This window comes from Antedon mediterranea, chromosome 7 (assembly GCF_964355755.1).
Source record: "Antedon mediterranea chromosome 7, ecAntMedi1.1, whole genome shotgun sequence".
NCBI classification, from domain to species: domain Eukaryota; kingdom Metazoa; phylum Echinodermata; class Crinoidea; order Comatulida; family Antedonidae; genus Antedon; species Antedon mediterranea.
This window is the reverse complement of record NC_092676.1, coordinates 10,613,874-10,624,648: the sequence shown is the minus strand read 5'-3', so window position 1 is coordinate 10,624,648 and position 10,775 is coordinate 10,613,874. Positions and strand designations below refer to the sequence as shown.

The following is a 10,775-nucleotide window of genomic DNA, read 5'->3' as shown; positions in this document are numbered from 1 at the left end:
TTACGTTAATTTATAAATGTTGATTCAACGTTGAAATAACATTGTGTTTTTAACTAGAAATTTACGTTAATTTATCAATGTTGATCCAACGTTAAAATAACATTGTCCTTCTAACTAGTAATTTACGTTAATTTATCAATGTTGATTTAACGTTGAAATAACATTGTCTTTCTAACTAGAAATTTACGTTAATTTATCAATGTTGATCCAACGTTGAAATAACATTGTATTTTTAACTAGAAATTTACGTTAATTTATCAATGTTGATCCAACGTTGAAATAACCTTGTATTTTTAACTAGAAATTTACGTTAATTTATCAATGTTGATCCAACGTTGAAATAACATTGTATTTTTAACTAGAAATTTACGTTTTATTATCAATGTTGATCCAACGTTGAAATAACATTGTCTTTCTAACTAGAAATTTACGTCAATTTATCAATGTTGATCCAACGTTGAAATAACATTGTATTTCTAACTAGAAATTTTCATTTTATTATCAATGTTGATCCAACGTTGAAATAACATTGTCTTTCTAACTAGTAATTTAAGTTAATTTATCAATGTTGATCCAACGTTGAAATAACATTGTCTTTCTAACTAGTAATTTACGTTAATTTATCCATGTTGATCCAACGTTAAAATCACATTGTATTTTTAACTAGAAATTTACGTTAATTTATTAATGTTGATCCAACGTTGAAATAACATTGTATTTTTAACTAGTAATTTACGTTAATTTATCAATGTTGATCCAACGTTGAAATAACATTGTATTTTTAACTAGTAATTTACGTTAATTTATCAATGTTGATCCAACGTTGAAATAACATTGTCTTTCTAACTAGTAATTTACGTTAATTTATCAATGTTGATCCAACGTTAAAATCACATTGTATTTTTAACTAGAAATTTACGTTAATTTATCAATGTTGATCCAACGTTGAAATAACATTGTATTTTTAACTAGTAATTTACGTTAATTTATCAATGTTGATCCAACGTTGAAATAACATTGTATTTTTAACTAGTAATTTACGTTAATTTATCAATGTTGATCCAACGTTGAAATAACATTGTATTTTTAACTAGAAATTTACGTTAATTTATTAATGTTGATCCAACGTTGAAATAACATTGTATTTTTAACTCGAAATTTACGTTAATTTATTAATGTTGATCCAACGTTGAAATAACATTGTCTTTCTAACTAGTAATTTACGTTAATTTATCAATGTTGAAATAACATTGTATTTTTAACTAGTAATTTACGTTAATTTATCAATGTTTATACAACGTTGAAATAACATTGTCTTTATATCTAAAAATTTACGTTAATTTATCAATGTTGATCCAACGTTGAAATAACATTGTATTTTTAACAAGAAATTTACGTTAATTTATCAATGTTGATCCAACGTTGCAATAACATTGTATTTTTAACTAGAAATTTACGTTAATTTATCAATGTTGATCCAACGTTGAAATCACATTGTATTTTTAACTAGAAATTTACGTTAATTTATCAATGTTGATCCAACGTTGAAATAACATTGTATTTTTAACTAGTAATTTACGTTAATTTATCAATGTTGATCCAACGTTGAAATAACATTGTATTTCTAACTAGTAATTTACGTTAATTTATCAATGTTGGTCCAACGTTGAAATAACATTGTATTTTTAACAAGAAATTTACGTTAATTTATCAATGGTGCTCCAACGTTGAAATAACATTGTCTTTCTAACTAGTAATTTACGTTAATTTATCAATGTTGATCCAACGTTGAAATAACATTGTATTTCTAACTAGTAATTTTTTTCAAACAATTATTATTTTTGTTTTTCAATGTTATTCCAACGTTATTTTAACGTTGAAATTCAATTGTCATTTTCAAATGACATGTTTTCAACGTTGAAAAACTCTTGAAATTATGTTGTTTTTTCAAACAATTATTATTTTTGTTTTTCAATGTTAATTAAACGTTAAATTAAAGATAAATTCTATTTAATACTTTGGTTAAAATGACATGTTTTTAACGTTTAATATTAAATAATTATATGTGTTTAAGTGCGTTGCCATTGATGTTTTAACGTTAAATTAACATTAGATTTCAGTTGGCGGTTTATTTTATCATCCTTTATTGTAAAACAAATGATTATTGGTTATTTAGGAATTTTAGATTGGCAAATATTATTGTCTCTGTATAATACAAAAATGTTCTAGAAGTTGTGTTGAAAATTGAATGATCCTTTCATGCAAGATCAAATTTCATAAGAATAGATAGGCCTACGAGCTTGTCATTGGTTAGTTTCGTTTTGATAAAATTTTGAAACTGGTGTCAGTAATTTCAGTTACTTCGACGTAGGCTAGGCCTACAGTAATAGTGGTGTGTAGAAAAAAAAAGGCTCATTATTGAAATTGTCAAATAAGTATGTTTTCAGGTAGGAAAACAATCTTTTTTATTTGTAATCTACTAATTTATAAGCTTGACTATTTTACCCTTATCAATAGGTAGCCTCTAGTCTAGTAGGCCACACTCACATGCATAGCTAGCTAGGCTATAATAGGTAGGCTAGGCAGGCTGCCAAACTGATGAACTGAATTCACTCACTAGGCCTAGTGGAAGCATTTAGTATCATGCCTGTCAATGGCAAACATTTGCCTTGCCAAGGATAACTACAGTACTGTACTTATTATGGTTATAAAATGGTATGTACTATTAGGCCTTTAGTTCAATACTTTCTTTATTTATCCAAAAGTATACATAAATATAACATAATATATAGGCCTAGGCCTAGCCTAGGCCTAATTAGTTGGCCTAGGCCCTAGGCCTAGCTTGCTTTCTGCTAGGCTTTCTACAGTAGCTGCTAATGCTAATATTAGTATTATAGTATACAAACACATGCTAGCCTAGGACGGCTATTTGTTAAACTTACTCGCTTTCTTTATTTCAGATTGTAGGCCTAGCTAAGGCCCTTATTAGGCCTATGCCTAGCTAGAGTACAAAATAATGAAGTACATGTAGGCCTATAATCTTTTCTATGTGAATCAAACGAGAAAAATCTAATGGATGATCAATATTTTTATATACAAAAGGTTGGTATTTATAGTTCTTAACTTTAATATTGAATTGAATAAATTGTGGCCTAGGCCTAGTTAGTCGTCGCGCGGGGGAGAGAGCGATGGATGAAACTTGGCCTAGGCCATACATGAATTAATAATTACGCCACGCGTTAAAATAATTATTATGATATTGATAAGAATCAGCTTGCGTATTTCAAGAAATGTACGAAAATGAATAGCGTAGCGTTGCGACACGGACTTCTCCCGAACAGTTCTGGTGTTTTTTTTCCGCTTGCGTTGCGTTTACGTCCTAGCTTTACGTTCTAGTGGGAACCAAGCTTTACAGCGATGGATCATTTTAATAGCTGCGCCACGGCGAACTAGCCGGCCTACATGCCTACTAATACTAGTAGGCCTACCAGCTAGATGTGACCATTGGGCCTATTTATTTCGTAATTAAAAAAGTCGTTGCTTCATTCATATATAAGCTTTATGAATTATAATTACATGACTAGTTTTAATTTTTATGATTTTTCAAGTACAAAATAAAAGATTTCATATAACGCATTTATACTGTACATAACATCATGCAGCAATCGTATACAAGTTGATTTGTTGACAGCAGCCGTCGTGCGGAATAATTATAGCTTGCACTAGTGCCACAGACCGCGCACCACATTACCCGAGAGTCGGAGTGTTAACTAGGGATGTACTGTGTAGCCAAAGATATCTTTGCTGTGGCCTAGTTAGTCGTCGCGCGGGGGAGAGAGCGATGGATGAAACTTGGCCTAGGCCATTCCATACATGAATTAATAATTACGCCACGCGTTAAAATAATTATTATGATATTGATAAGAATCAGCTTGCGTATTTCAAGAAATGTACGAAAATGAATAGCGTAGCGTTGCGACACGGACTTCTCCCGAACAGTTCTGGTTTTTTTTTTGCTGTCAACAAATCAACTTGTATACGATTGCTGCATGATGTTATGTACAGTATAAATGCGTTATATGAAATCTTTTATTTTGTACTTGAAAAATCATAAAAATTAAAACTAGTCATGTAATTATAATTCATAAAGTTATGAATGAAGCAACGACTTTTTTAATTACGAAATAAATAGGCCCAATGGTCACATCTAGCTGGTAGGCCTACTAGTATTATTAGGCATGTAGGCCGGCTAGTTCGCCGTGCCGCAGCTATTAAAATGATCCATCGCTGTAAAGCTTGGTTCCCACTAGAACGTAACGCAAGGACGTAAACGCAACACAAGCGTTTTAACCAATAACAAGCGAAGTTATAGACAGTTAGCAATCACAAGCGAATAAGCCATCGCTTGTGATTGGTCAATTCACTTGCGTTGCGTTACGTCCTTGTGTTGCGTCGCTAGTGGGAACCACGCTTTAGTCTGTTGTAGACAAAAATAGAGTCGCCGATTACCTCACTCTGGGCATGCGCAATAGCGTGTCGGATTCCCTAACGCTGGGCAGTTGAGTTACGGTGCCGGAATCCTATAACCACGGCGTAAATATTAATACAGTGTTGCAATATTATTTACATGAATTTAATTGATTGCATATTTTACGTGTAAGTGTGAAATGATGTTCTGAATTGAATTTTTGTTTATGTACAGTATGATTTTTGAACAATGTGTTAAAGATATAATTGAACTGAACAATTTTTTTTTTAAATGTTTTGTTGAATATGCCGTCACTGTAGAGTTGTTCACTTTGACCAAAAAATTAGATTTTAAAAAATGCATTTGTACCTGAAAAGGACAATTTAAACAAACAATTGGTTTTTGGTTAAATATACTGTTTATTTTGTATTTTTGTTAAGTGAAATCTTTATTGTTTTTGTTTATTTTCTACGGCAAGTGAATATCTAAATTGTTAAAATTGCAAAATGGCAAGGTATTCAAAGTATGATTGTATTAATCTTCATTGTTCATGTTTTTTGGGGACAATAAATCTTTCAATTAATTTTTTACTGTATTATTTTTGTTTAAAACTACAGTAACTTGATTGAATTTGTTTCAGGTTTGGAAAAATAATATTGCCACACTTTTGGAAACCATAGGACAATGTCAACACAGGAATCGAGGCAACTGTTTATTGACTAATCGGAACAATGCAATTACAGTAATGTGTTATTGCCATCATTTGGACTTCTGCAACATTAGCACAAGGCACCTGTGACGTGTGTTGTATTTATTGTGTTTTACTGTAATCAGCCAATATTTATAGTTATTCAATCATGTTAGTTGGCAAACATATTACAAACTGGTTATTAGTATATTTTTTATACTTAACATTGGTACCTGAGAACTGTCAGTGAGGATGTACATTATTTGATTGTTGCTTGGATTTTGCCTGATGATTTGATAACACCTGATTAAATGTTATTTTATGTTTTTATAGAAATTAAAGATTAGTGAGATATACAGTATTTATAAAATGTCTCTATTGATGGATTCTGCGACATAACAGTAACTTTACTACCAACTACTTTAAAACCGTTGATTCAAATTGGATATAGTAATTCAACAAATCAATTACCATTGAAAATATGCCAGATTTCAGCTTGATTTATTTTGGTTGTGTTACTATAAGCTGTTCTTCTAATAACTAAACCATTGCTGTGTTAAATTAATGTTGATAATTTCTATGTTGAATCAACGGTAAAAATGTGTTTACACTGAATCAACGTTGATCTGTATACGTTGATTAAACGTTATTTTTTCTACAATGGATCAACGTTGATATTTTTTTTAATTTAAACTTTAATTCAACAGTTTTTCAGCGTTATTTCAACGTTTGCGGATAATGTTGAATTAACTTTAATATTTCAACATTGAATCAACGTTGATAATTTCAACGTTAAATCTATGTTGAAATTTACGTTGATGCAAATTTTCATTTCAACTTAATTATTACGTTGTTTCAACGTTAATAATTTCAACATTGAATCAACGTTGATAATCTATGTTGAATCAACGTTGACATTTTTGTTGAGGCAAACTTTCATTTTCAACCATTTTTTCAACGTTATTTCAACGTTACTTATTTTAACGTTGTTTCAACGTTGATAATTTCTATGTTGATTCAACGTTGACATTTACGTTGAGGGAAACTTTCATTTTCAACCATTTTTTCAACGTTATTTTAACGTTACCTATTTTAACGTTGTTTCAACGTTGATAATTTCTATGTTGATTCAACGTTGACATTTACGTTGAGGCAAACTTTCATTTTCAACCATTTTTTCAACGTTATTTCAACGTTACCTATTTTAACGTTGTTTCAACGTTGATAATTTCTATGTTGATTCAACGTTGACATTTAAGTTGAGGCAAACTTTCATTTTCAACCATTTTTTCAACGTTAATTCAACGTTACTTATTTTAACGTTGTTTCAACGTTGATAATTTCTATGTTGATTCAACGTTGACATTTACGTTGAGGCAAACTTTCATTTTCAACCATTTTTTCAACGTTATTTCAACGTTACTTATTTTAACGTTGTTTCAACGTTGATAATTTCTATGTTGATTCAACGTTGACATTTACGTTGAGGCAAACTTTCATTTTCAACCACTTTTTCAACGTTATTTCAACGTTTGCAGATAACGTTGAATTAACGTTAATTCAACCAATTTTTGCCCACTGGGTAAACAGTCCACTTTGTGGCGGATGTCAATCATATGTTACAAGATGTTTAGGCGCCGATGATTATAGTCAATAATGAATACTAATTATTAGGCCCGTATTTATTTGAATAAAGCACCCCGCCAGGTCCTCCTCCCACCATAAAACACCATCTAGGCCTATATACATTTATGTAAGGGCAAAATTCGGTAAATAGCGCGTTACTTCTAGAATGTTTACTCGATGGTATATAAAGGTGGTTCTTACGTTTGGTACTTATGTTAACCCCTTAAACGTAACCCTGTTTACTAATTAAGTTGAGTTAGATAATTAGTTATTATTTGCCTAAAATTGAATTAAAAAAAATCTAGTATAAATATTGTCTCTCTTTTCAAAATATTGGTATTACTTGCCATTCTATTTAAAAAAACAAAACAAACATGTATAGTAGCGCTCGAGGTGAGCAGCTTGGACCAAACAATTTTGTATCCAATTTTGTCGATTTCGTGTGATTTTAATTGTATTGTCTTCAGTGATAGTGTAATTTATTTAGCTGGTGTTTATTGAAGATTATCGGTTTGATGCTTTGCTATGTTATTGCTAGCCCACCTCTAACACTCCAGTCTTATTCGCGCGTGATCCCTGACTGACTTGGACGTTTAATTTGTTCTTTTTTTCTTCTGTTGGCTAACACAGTTCCATTTTAAACAAATTTATGGAACGCCGTTTACGCAATATTTCGATGATATGAATTTTATGACGCGATATGTGAATGAAATGCATCGATGTGAATTGAAAAATGTTTTGAATAAAATGCTTTGAATCGAATGTTTTATTTTGAATGAAATTTTTTGAATGGAATTAAATTGAATGCTTTGAAAGGTCAAACTATTGGCGGCGTATGTCATTCCCACTGCTTGATAGCGTGACCACGTACCGGACCTGTCCATGTTAGCTTTTTTTCCCTTACTACCTGGATCCAAGACCAGGTCTGTAAGGATTCGCTGTAAAGGATCCATATTGATGACAGCGGGGAGAGAGAGGAGAAGAGGGTACCAAAGCTTAAGAGGTTGAGAAATAAATCGTGAGCGGGAATGACATACGCCGCCAATAGTTTTACTTTTCAAAGCATTCAGTTAAATTCATTCAAAACTTATAACAGCTCAGAAGAAATTAGTTTCTATTGGGTTTGACTGGATGTCATATTTAAAAGAATTAGAATACTCGGATCATCACGTTGTTGTGTGTACAATTAAATGTGAATAGCAAAACTTGACCACGAGCATTTGAAATTATCGCTCATTTTCTGGGGAATAATGATGTAAATATTCTCGTAGATTCCTTTGTTTCGTATGAGCCATCTGCATTCGAAAAACTCTGTTTTGTAATTACACGTAAGACGAACACTACCAGGGTACAACAATGAAATTCACGAAGCTAGACGTCTTAAACTAATTACTCGCGCAAAAATAGAATACTTCATTATAACTGAAGCTTAAACATTTCTTCGTCTGTAAATTTGTGTTTATCCTTAACATCTAAACTAGACGTAAACAAGAGAGACACTCATTTACTATTGGTTTTTTCCAAAGCTGTGATAGACTTCACCTTTCCAAAGTGTGTCTTGCCTTAGGCCTATAATATTATTGTCACAATGGGTTTCTTGCAGAATCACAATGCCAAAATTTTGTTCTTCAAGCCATTTTAAAGGCTTTCCTTCTTTTATCATAATTCCTAAGGCCTCTCACATTCAACGATAATAAATGCAGAGAGATATTTTTTTATTTCGTTTTTATTTTTATTTATTAATTTTTGTTTAAATTTATTTTCTAATATTTATATTCTTATACAATAACGGTGTCCTTCTACGTAATGATAGATTCAAATTACTGAATCTGATTTCTTTCTTATCTTTCTACCACTGAACATTTTAGCTCAAAGAGTCAGACTTTTTATTCCTTTTTTCTGCATTTTTCGACTCACAGTAATCTTCTTTCGCTTACAAGTAGCAAAGTTCTGTCTACTAATTACTGCTGTTTCGATAGTGTTGTCTCTTGATCTCCAGTAGTAGCAGTAGTAGTAAAGTCAGTTATCGGTCTCATTCCTTTGCTAACTTTGTTCAATTTTTCTGTCGATTTTTGTTCAGGTTTGTCATTTCTTTTTATTTCTCGTTGCTTTGCTTTGCTTTGTTTTCTTTTTATCTTTTTTTGTCATAGTAGACGCTTCCTCACAATTTACTGATTTTACTCTGTCGAAGGCATCTTCCAACTCAATTGAGCCTAAGGTATCTCTATCATTTCATTAAATCTTGTTGGTCCTTGTGAACAGTTCCCGCATTAAACTTGTTGATTTGAGAAACCATGGTAGGCCTATACTTTTTTTAAAGGTTCTACAAAAAGTATGCGATCTACATTCAGAAATCGGGACTATTTTCCATGTATTCTGAATTTAACGTAGGAAACGTCTCCAACAATTACAAGTACATCCTAACTTTTTCAGGGAATAAGTTATTTCTTCATTCCGTACCGATAGCGTACATCTTTTACTAAAATTATTGTATTGTTCTCTCCGTTAATATATGGGTTTGTATCAAAAACATTAATATGCTTTCATTTTATGTTTAAACCCGACGTGATAGCTTTCACTGTTTCAGCGTGGTCATCTATGTAGGCCTAAATACGCCATAGATTTTTAGATTTCTGTGCACCAATTAGATGTTCACATTTTATGACGTCATTTAGTGGAAAATATATGTCTTCTTCCTTTAGATAGGCATCATCTTTACTTCGGATATCATCGTCTACTCTATAACGAAGATCGGCTTAACGTTATAATTACCGCTAGGTTGTGTGGTCGCCATGGTTACACACGGTCAAGACCGATGTAACGGTATTTACTGAGGCGTGACACTCTCTCTACAATACGCTGCTAAGGTAAACAAAAGGGTGTTTACGTGTGTGACCGTGAACGAATTGACAGATCTGCACACTACGGATTACACGGCAACCCTACCTCAAAAAGTACTTCAAAATATTGTAACAAAAATCCGCTCTCGGGTTCGTTCCCTTTTGGGGGGAAGGGTCTGCGGTACTGCGGCACACTCAAATGAAACAAACAAATCAATTACAATTACTGGAGTGACCTCCTTTATTCTTCTATGATTCCAAATTATTGGTAACAACCGATTATAATAATTAATTAGATTAGTTCTGCTATTACGCCGGACTTGAAACAACAGCGTAACCACCAGTAATGTAACCACCAACAACGGCGTAACCTCCAACATGCACGTAACCACCAACAATGGTGTAACCTCCAACAGCACGTAACCACCAACAATGGTGTAACCTCCACAGCAACGTAACCACCAACAATGGCGTAACCTCCACAGCAACGTAACCACCAACAATGGCGTAACCTCCACAGCAACGTAACCACCAACAATGGTGTAACCTCCCAACAGCACGTAACCACCAACAATGGTGTAACCTCCACAGCAACGTAACCACCAACGATGGTGTAACCTCCACAGCACGTAACCACCAACAATGGTGTAACCTCCACAGCAACGTAACCACCAACGATGGTGTAACCTCCACAGCACGTAACCACCAACAATGGTGTAACCTCCACAGCAACGTAACCACCAACGATGGTGTAACCTCCACAGCAACGTAACCTCCATAGCAACGTAACCACCAGCAACGGTGTAACCTCCAACAGTGGTGTAACCTCCAACAGTGGTGTAACCTCCACAGCAACGTAACCTCCAACAATGGCTTAACCTCCACAGCAACGTAACCACCAACAATGGTGTAACCTCCACAGCACGTAACCACCAACAATGGCTTAACCTCCACAGCAACGTAACCACCAACAATGGTGTAACCTCCACAGCACGTAACCACCAACAATGGTGTAACCTCCACAGCAACGTAACCACCAACGATGGTGTGACCTCCACAGCACGTAACCACCAACAATGGTGTAACCTCCACAGCAATGTAACCACCAACGATGGTGTAACCTCCACAGCAACGTAACCTCCACAGCAACGTA

The 10,775-nt window shown here is 33.2% G+C and overlaps 1 long non-coding RNA gene across 2 annotated transcripts; it reads left to right on the top strand.

The window, feature by feature from the left end:
- The first annotated feature begins 2,125 nt into the window (after positions 1-2,125).
- LOC140054686 (uncharacterized) lies at positions 2,126-5,517 on the top strand. 2 transcript variants are annotated; one of them, XR_011846554.1, is made up of 3 exons: positions 2,126-2,447; positions 2,961-3,102; positions 5,109-5,517. It is a non-coding gene; the product is annotated as an uncharacterized lncRNA (long non-coding RNA). The 2 variants fall into 2 exon arrangements; XR_011846555.1 differs by lacking the exon at positions 2,126-2,447 and adding an exon at positions 2,478-2,715.
- The last annotated feature ends 5,258 nt before the right edge of the window (positions 5,518-10,775 follow it).